The 7,500-nt window shown below is 44.9% G+C and overlaps 1 protein-coding gene across 4 annotated transcripts in view; it reads left to right on the forward strand.

Moving 5' to 3' along the window:
• LOC135111370 (probable G-protein coupled receptor B0563.6) overlaps window positions 1-7,500 on the forward strand; it is a 72,858-nt gene that overhangs the window by 20,542 nt on the left and 44,816 nt on the right. The gene's annotated exons all lie outside the window — the stretch shown is intronic.

Consider the following 7,500-nt stretch of genomic DNA (forward strand, 5'->3'; position numbering starts at 1 on the left):
ATTAGCAATTAAAATGAATTAGATAATGTTTTATGAAGCGAGCCTTTTGAACGCTTTAAAAAAAAATAGGATTGGAGAAGAAAAGAAAAGATAATTAAAAAGAATTCCATTACGTAAAGATTTGAACGAGAAAAGATTCTAATAGTTTTAATTTTTATGGAAAAAAGTTGGAAGCATATCTGATAATCAGGAAATTACACATTGTCTTAACACACACACACACACACACACACACACACACTTCAGAGCTGTAAATATTACTTTTGCTTTTCTGTAGTGCTTTGAAAGAGGATCAAAAGAGGCACAAACGAATTTGGTATTGACACATGCTGACAACAGCGATTGGGGCTTTGAGGAACAGGAGGAGAAGGAGGAGCAGAGCAGGAGGAGAAGGAGGAGCAGAGCAGGAAGAGGAGGAGGAGCAGAGCAGGAAGAGGAGGAGAAGAGCAGGAAGAGGAGGAGGAGCAGAGCAAGAAGCGAAGGAGAAGCAGAGCAGAGCAGGAGGAGGACACACACACACACACACACACACACACACACACACACACACACACACACACACACACACACACACACACACACACACACACACACACACACACACACATTCACTCACTCACTCACTCATTCTCTCTCTCTCTCTCTCTCTCTCTCTCTCTCTCTCTCTCTCTCTCTCTCTCTCTCTCTCTCTCTCTCTCTCTCTCTCATCTACCGACTCACAACTCATTCACCCATCCATTCACCCAACCCACCTGCACACAGACACACACACACACACACACACACACACAGACTTGTCGAAAAAGAGAAAAATGCAAGCAAAATTCCTACATACACACTTGGCTACATTCATTTGGATCAAGCTCGCATCACATGGAACGAACAATCTATTTCCAATTTTTCCTCGGAACTGAGCATCGTTATTGAGTTACTTAACAATGAATCTCGCTTTGTTTTTATATTTATTTTTTTGTGTCTATTTGTCGAATTTGTGCTGCATATTGTCGAAACACAAAAGACAAAGCCAACATTGATGAAAGAGTGAAAAAAATGACAAATACGAGTATGCAACCTAAAAGAAAACCGGGTAATTGGGTTTCTGTTTTTGACGAGAGAGAGAGAGAGAGAGAGAGAGAGAGAGAGAGAGAGAGAGAGAGAGAGAGAGAGAGAGAGAGAGAGAGAGAGAGAGAGAGAGAATGGAACAAGTTTATGATGAAAATTATGTAAAAATTATGAAATTGATTAAATATTATGCTTCTAAGAGAGAGAGAGAGAGAGAGAGAGAGAGAGAGAGAGAGAGAGAGAGAGAGAGGATATACAGTAACTATGGACAGTTTACTAACATAAGGACAGGCGGGTAGGCGTCAGGACGGAGAGAGGGAGGTAGAGAGGGTGGGCAGGCAGTGACAAGGGTAATTGACTTATTGACTCCCAGAGCGTGCAGTGCAGACCTAATACAGTACACGGGAAGAGGGGAGGTTTGCACGGACAGGGGAAAAAGTCAGGAAGTAGCAAGGGAATGCACAAAGATCGACATGGGACGAGAAGGCGGAAGAGTAGAGCCTGGGGGAACGAGGGAGAGGAGGACAGGACTTAAAACCGTGCACGGGAAGAGGGAAGCTTTGCACGGCTCATTAAAAAAAAAAAAAAAAAGCGAGAAAGTAGTAGGGACAAGGGGACGGAACAGTTTAGCCTGGGAACGTAAAATCAGGGGGAACGAGGAACGGAAGAGTGAGAGAGTACACGGGGAGGGAAGGTTTGCACGGACAGAATTATCAAGGGAAAACCACTCAGGTCGACAAGGGACAAGACACAAAAGAACGGAAAAGTGAAACCGGAGGAATGCTATCATAGGAAAGAAGGAATGAAACAAGGGAGAGAAGGATAGGAATTTAACAAAACAGTACACGGGGAGAGAGAACCTTTGCACGGACCGAGAGAAAAAGTTGAAAAAGTAGTGAGAGAATGCTCAGGGAACGTAACCAGCAGAAAGAAGGGACATAACAAAGGAGAGAAGAAGCGGAAGGTAAGAGAGAGAAATAAGGAACAAAGAAAGGAAACAAGGAAGAGGAGGGGAGGAACTTCAGACAGAGAAATAAGGAACATAGAAACGGAACAAAGAAGAGAAGGAGAGGAATTTAAGGAAATAAGGAAAAGAGAAACGAAACACTGAAAAGGAGGATGGGATATTACGAGATGAGAGAGAGAGAGAGAGAGAGAGAGAGAGAGAGAGAGAGAGAGAGAGAGAGAGAGAGAGAGAGAGAGAGAGAGAGAACTAAATTTTGATTGACATGGTAACTTTCTTGCCGTTTGACTGTCTTAACTCTCTCTCTCTCTCTCTCTCTCTCTCTCTCTCTCTCTCTCTCTCTCTCTCTCTCTCTCTCTCTCTCTCAAATATATTTGTTACTCAGCATGGTTTTCAAAAAAGTTACAGAATGCTGGTGTGTGTGTGTGTGTGTGTGTGTGTGTGTGTGTGTGTGTGTGTGTGTGTGTGTGTGTGTGTGTGTGTGTGTGTGTGTGTGTCCGCCCGTCCGTCCGTTAGCGTGGACTTTATAGGTCAGTTCCCTCTCTGACTAATTTTTTTCCCACTTCCTCATAATTTATACGACAGGTGTTGATTTGAACAGCACAGGTGTGTGTGTGTGTGTGTGTGTGTGTGTGTGTGTGTGTGTGTGTGTGTGTGAGAGAGAGAGAGTGAGAGTGAAAATGAAGTATGCACATATGTAAAAACACTTGTGAATCTTTATACCACAAATTCTGGAATTAGCTCATGACTTTCTCTCTCTCTCTCTCTCTCTCTCTCTCTCTCTCTCTCTCTCTCTCTCTCTCTCTCTCTCTCTCTCTCTCACACACACACACACACACACACACACACACACACACACACACACACACACACCACTACATAGCATTCAACCATTCATAGCAAAGAAACTTTGTTATGCTTTGAAGAGAGAGAGAGAGAGAGAGAGAGAGAGAGAGAGAGAGAGAGAGAGAGAGAGAGAGAGAGAGTGTCAGTTACTTCCCGGAATGGGGCTATACGAGTCAAGTACCTATCACACACACACACACACACACTTAACACTGATCATCATCCTCCTCCTCCTCCTCCTCCTTTCCACCAATCATTGACCTCCCTACCCCGAACAGTCACGAGGTATCAAGCGTCTCCGACAACCAATCACGACGCAGGCACATGTAAACATGTTTTCCTATTGGTTGATTGCTTACACTGCATCCTTTGTTGTGTTAGTGAGAGAGAGAGAGAGAGAGAGAGAGAGAGAGAGAGAGAGAGAGAGAGAGAGAGAGAGAGAGAGAGAGAGAGAGAGAGAGAGAATAATCAAAATCTTGTTCATGAAATTGATTCTCTCTCTCTCTCTCTCTCTCTCTCTCTCTCTCTCTCTCTCTCTCTCTCTCTCTCTCTCTCTCTCTCAGCTTGTAACCTGAATAATTTTGAAACAAGAAGTGCATTATAACTCTCCCCTCACTTCCTTCCCTCCCTCCCTCCCTCCCTCCCTCCCTCCCTCTCTCCTCACCTCCCTCCCCTTCCTCTCCCCTCTCTCCCTCCTTCCCTCTCCCCTCACATCTCTCCCTCACTCCCTCTCCTCCCTCCCTTCTCTCCCTCCCCTTCCTCTCCCCTCACCTCTCTCCCTCCTTCCCTCTCCCTCACTCCCTCTCCCCCTCCCTTCTCTCCCTCCCTCTCCCTTCCCTCTCATCCTCTCCCTCCCTGCCTTCCTGCGTTCTCCTTCCCTTCATGTTCGCTATCTTTCCTGTTCTTCCACACGTAGTAGTAGTAGTAGTAGTAGAAGTAGTAGTAGTAGTAGTAGTAATAGTAGTATTAGTAGCAGTAGTAGTAGTAGCAGTAGTAGTTTTCGTTGTTTTTGTTGTTGTTTCATAAGGTGATAGTAATAGTTGCAGTAGTAGTCGTTTGAAAGTTACTCTAGTTTCAGACCGACAATTTTCATAATTCTCTCTCTCTCTCTCTCTCTCTCTCTCTCTCTCTCTCTCTCTCTCTCTCTCTCTCTCTCTCTCTCTCTCTCTCTCTCTCTTAACCGCCTATTCTTTTTTTCCTCCGTCTCATTTACATTTCTATACCCGTCTCTCTCTCTCTCTCTCTCTCTCTCTCTCTCTCTCTCTCTCTCTCTCTCTCTCTCTCTCTCTCTCTCAAATGTGTTTGCGCAAAATTAGTGTCGCTTGTACTAGTAGTTCTCCTCCTCCTCCTCCTCCTCCTCCTCCTCCTCCTCCTCCTCCTCCTCCTCCTCCTCCTCCTTCACCATCGCTTACACCACCACCACCGCCACCGCCGCTACCGCCACCACCGCCATCTCCTCCTCCTCCTCCTCCTCCTCCTCCTCCTACAAACCTCGTTAGCCAGTCAGCTAATGAACGATCGCGGAAATTCGTTTATACATTCTTATTGGTCGAAGAGGAAGCCTGATTCATGTGTGTGTGTGTGTGTGTGTGTGTGTGTGTGTGTGTGTGTGTGTGTGTGTGTGTGTTGGTTTTGACTGAAATAAATGTGACGGAATAAATTTACGGACATGCAGGAACATTTTGCGCATAGTGAGAGAGAGAGAGAGAGAGAGAGAGAGAGAGAGAGAGAGAGAGAGAGAGAGAGAGAGAGAGAGAGAGAGAGAGACGGGTATAGAAATGTAAATGAGACGGAGGAAAAAAAGAATAGGCGGTTAAGAGAGAGAGAGAGAGAGAGAGAGAGAGAGAGAGAGAGAGAGAGAGAGAGAGAGAGAGAGAGAGTGCGCCCTACCCCTTCGCGTCATTGAACAGTTTAGGTCGACTTCACAAACTAACACTTTATTTATTTCTCTCTATATCTTGTTGTGCTTGTCTCGCTCTCTGTCCATCTGTTTCTTTATCATATGTCTATACATCTATATTTTCCCTCTTACTGCCTGTATATATATACTCTTACTATTAACTGTCTATTCATCCGTCTGTTGATCTATCTCTAACTATCTATCTGTCTTTCTGCCTACTTTCGGGTAGTCAGGTTGCTTTCGGGTAGTCAGGTTGCTAGTGACGAGTCATTTGGGACATTTCACGAAGGTTAGATAAGGTTGTGGATGGTGATGGTAGATGGAGATAGGTAAGTAGGTTTCATACAGGGACTGCCACGTGTAGGGCTGATGTCTCCCTTGCACCAACTCTTATTTTCTTAACGTTCTCATGTTTGCCCTGTCCTTGAATCTATAAATGTATATCTTAATATCTTTATCCTGTTGTTTGTTTTCTTATTAATTTGGCTTCATCTATCCATCTGTGCCAGCCTCTGCCCATTCCATTATTATTATTATTATTATTATCATTATTATTATTATTATTATTATTCTCTCTCTCTCTCTCTCTCTCTCTCTCTCTCTCTCTCTCTCTCTCTCTCTCTCTCTCTCTCTCTCTCTCTGGGAATATATTTTTTATCTATTCAGTGTCTATTTCAGTCTGGTGTTATATTTCCTTTTTCACTCCTCCTCCTTCTCCTACTCCTTCTTATCAGCAATTCTTTTCAAACGAGGAAAAACGAGGGAAGAAGGCACTCCAATATTAAATGAAGTGAGAGAGAGAGAGAGAGAGAGAGAGAGAGAGAGAGAGAGAGAGAGAGAGAGAGAGAGAGAGAGAGAGAGAGAGAGGTGGGGGGAGGTTAATCTTCCGGGCTCAAAAACTTAATTATCATTTTCATAAACCAATTATCCAGTTGCTTAATTGCACGAGGTTTGCGCTTCTGTATATTTGCTTTGTTTACAGAACGCATGAGCTTGACGTGGCGAGAAGGGTCTGCGTGTTGGGCGGGTCAGGGCTGGCGCTCTCTCTCTCTCTCTCTCTCTCTCTCTCTCTCTCTCTCTCTCTCTCTCTCTCTCTCTCTCTCTTTCTCTCATTTAAACATTGCACACTTAATGGAATAAAATAACGATGAAATTATGAAAAGGAGCAGTGTCATTAAGTTAAAAATGATTGCTGCCCTGCATGATTCTCTCTCTCTCTCTCTCTCTCTCTCTCTCTCTCTCTCTCTCTCTCTCTCTCTCTCTCTCTCTCTCTCTGTGTGTCAACATATCGGAGTGTCGAAAGGTACTTAGGACACTGATAGAATTGGGCCGATATTGCAAGAGGAGGAGGAGGAGGTGGAGAGCAAAGTGCGGAAGGAGAAGGAAAAGGAGGAGGAGGAGGAGGAGAGGAGGAAAGTGCGGAAGAAGGAGGAGGAAGAGGAGAGATAAAGTGGATGATAAAAGACGTAAGAGTCAAGAAGAAATTTTCAAAAGGTTGGTGATACAGAGAGAGAGAGAGAGAGAGAGAGAGAGAGAGAGAGAGAGAGAGAGAGAGAGAGAGAGAGAGAGAGAGAGAATTAATTCCTCGAAATCCCTTTTCATCTGCCTCATTTCTCTCTCTCTCTCTCTCTCTCTCTCTCTCTCTCTCTCTCTCTCTCTCTCTCTCTCTCTCTCTCTCTGCTCCCAACGACCTTCGCCGAGTTATAGGGGAAGAAGAAAAATTGATGGAGGAAGGAAGGTAGATAGCAGGAGGAAGGGAGGAGAGTAGGAGGAGGAGAGGTGAGAGACGGAGGGAGAGGAAGGGGGCGAGAGATGTGAGAGGGGGAGTAAGAGGGGAAGGGTAGCAGTGCGTGGTGATCGAACTGTCCTAAAAGTCGTACCCGCGTCGTGCCGGTCCACTATCTCGCCCCGGGACAGAAGCGTTACGTGGACCATATTACCATAGAAACCCCTGAATGCTTCCTCAATCTACCGTTTTCTTTCTCTCTCTCTCTCTCTCTCTCTCTCTCTCTCTCTCTCTCTCTCTCTCTCTCTCTCTCTCTCTCTCTCTCTCTCTCTCTCTCTCTCTCTCTCTCTCTCTCTCTCTACTCTCGCCCTCGTTTTCTTTCTCGCTAAGTCACGTGACCGACTCAAAATCGATCTTCCTTCCCATCCTGTCCTTTGAGGAAGGGGGAGAGAGAGAGAGAGAGAGAGAGAGAGAGAGAGAGAGAGAGAGAGAGAGAGAGAGAGAGAGAGAGGTAAAAAAAAAAGTTTAAAGCCCATCACCTGCACGCAAATGCAAACCCGGCCAGCCAATCAGGTGAAGGCTCTTGTGTTATGGTGAGAGTTGAGCACACAATCCGCTTGACGTGGTTGTCCAGATAAGCCAGACTGTAAGCAGTGGGATTTAGGCTTTGCTCTCTCATCACGACGACTGTTTTCCAAGCCCACAGAGACGATTAGCCGGATTCCAAGAGTGTTTCCTCTGTTAAAAATCTTAAATTCTTGTTAATCTGACATCAGAATCGCAAAAACACCCTTAATAACGTGTCATTTATTATAAACCTGTATTATGATACAGTTAGCACCCTCTCGACAACAATTTTCCAGGCCCAGAGATGGTTTTCCGGGTTCTCGAGTGTTTCTCCTGTTAATAATATATGAATGCTGTGAATCTGTTCTGGGGACCATAAAAACAACCTGAAAACCTCGTATTACTTAGTAAGAGTCTTTTCAATGTTATGGAGGT

Source organism: Scylla paramamosain, chromosome 22 (assembly GCF_035594125.1).
Source record: "Scylla paramamosain isolate STU-SP2022 chromosome 22, ASM3559412v1, whole genome shotgun sequence".
Taxonomy (NCBI): domain Eukaryota; kingdom Metazoa; phylum Arthropoda; class Malacostraca; order Decapoda; family Portunidae; genus Scylla; species Scylla paramamosain.